Raw genomic sequence first — 2,106 nt, forward strand, 5'->3', positions numbered from 1 at the left:
CTTTATGCCAGCTGATGGGTGCATCGATGGACCCAGCCTTTCAGACCTACTGATTTTCCCAATTTTCCTGATTTTCCTCTCCGCCGCTAAAGTGCGATTTACTTTCCGTGTGCGTTGCAATTGCATTCAGTAAAATGGAACAAACCTGCCAAAATCTGCCCGGAGAGATGCCCTGAGAGTGAGCTGCACCTGATCCCGGAGAGCAAGTCCCCCCTGAGGTGCATCTCCCTCCTTAGAGGCCACCAGGGAGGACACCTATGAAGGTGCTCCATCCCAGGCAGAGCCTTGGCTGCTCTTCCCAATGGAAACACCTGGGGAGGAGGGGGGGGTTAGCCTACAATCTGCCCACCCCAGCTTCCCTCAGCCAATTAATACTGGTATTAATAGCCCACCCTGACATCTGCCACCAGCCCAGGTGGCTGTGGGTGGCAAACCCCCAAAGTGTGGCCAGGGCTGGCCAACAAGGGCCCTGGGTCCTCTCTCTCCCCAAAACCCGTGAGTGCTTTGAGCATCCTCAGCATCGCCTGGTACGAGCTGGCCCTCGACCTCACAGCCAGGGTTTCTCCCAGCTGTTACTTCTGTGCCCACAACCTCTGTGAACCCCTGAGTCCTGTTAGCAGGTGGCTGGTGCTAGAGCGGAGCCCAGAAAGGCGTTTTCCATGCACCTGGATTGGCTGGTGATCATAGAACCATAGAACGGTTTGGGTTGGAAGGGACCGTAAAGCCCGCCCAGCTCCAACCCCCTGCCATGGGCAGGGGCACCTTCCACTAGACCAGGTTGCTCAAAGGAACCCTCCCAGGGAGGGGGCAGCCACAGCTTCTCTGGGCAACCTCTGCCACTGCCTCACCACCCTCACCGGGAAGGATTTCTTCCTAATGTCTAATCTAAATCTTCTCTCTTCCAGTTTAAAGCCATTGCCCCCTGTCCTATCACAGCAGACCCTACTAAAATCTCTGTCCCCATCTTTCTTACAAGCCCTCTTTAAGTATTGAAAGGCTGCTCTAAGGTCTCACCGGAGCCTTCTCTTCTCCAGGCTGAACAACCCCAACTCTCTGAGCCTGTCCTCACAGCAGAGGTGCTCCAGCCCTCGGATCATCTCTGTGGCCCTCTCTGGACTCACTCCAACAGGTCCCTGTCCTTCTGGTGCTGAGGACCCCAGAGCTGAAGGCAGGACTGCAGGGGGGTCTCACCAGAGCAGAGCAGAGGGGCAGAATCTCCTCCCTCGACCTGCTGGTCACGCTGCTTGGGATGCAGCCCAGGTCGGCTTTTCGATGAGCTAATGATTTACAGGGGGCCTGACAGTGCCACAAAGCACAGACAAAACTAATTCCCTTCATTTGGCCCCATACAATTGCACTTGTAAGTGCTTATTGCGGTGACAGGCAACACTGGGAAAGCGTAATTTTCTTATACCGGGGAAAAAAAATATAGGGAAGGAAGAAGGTCAAAAGAAGGTTAGCACAGAGCCGCTCGGCACGGGAGGCGGTGAGGCCCTGGGAAGCCGAGCCAGGAAGATGGGCTGGACCCCGAGCTGCGGTGATGCCGGGCCAGCCAAAACTGCCAGCAAGGCAAAGTGACCCACTCATGAGGAGCCAGGAGGTCAGGCAGCCTAACTCTGCCCTGAACACCACCTCACCAGCCGGGCTAATTAATTACCCTGCCTTACACCAGGAGAGGTGGAAGGTGATACCTGCTCGATGGCTTTACTAGTAACTGAACATCACGGGCATAATGCAGGGCAACAGAGCAGGTTACTTGAGTGTGACAGGGAATATGCAAAAAGCAAAACCATGCGTGCTCAGCATATTTAATTTTGGATCTACGCTTGTTTCTGCTTTACCAAACTTTTTCCCTCTAAGGGTAAAAAAGATGCTCAGATGCTCAAACCCCTGGGGAGGCAACACGCACCCCCTTTGCAAAGCGATCCCGAGGGCTCCCAGGGAGCACACGCAACCCGCGTGCAGAAAACCCCAAATCCCACCGAGCCGATGGCTTTGCAGGGCTTTTCACAGTCCCTGGGTACCAGCTGTTTTCCCGCGGCTTGCCCTCCTCGCCGACTGGTTTCCCTGGCCCTGGCACGCATCCATCCATCCATCCATCCATCC

The sequence above is a fragment of the Cariama cristata genome, unplaced genomic scaffold (assembly GCF_000690535.1).
Source record: "Cariama cristata isolate BGI_N322 unplaced genomic scaffold, ASM69053v1 scaffold2822, whole genome shotgun sequence".
In the NCBI taxonomy this organism is placed as follows: Eukaryota; Metazoa; Chordata; class Aves; order Cariamiformes; family Cariamidae; genus Cariama; species Cariama cristata.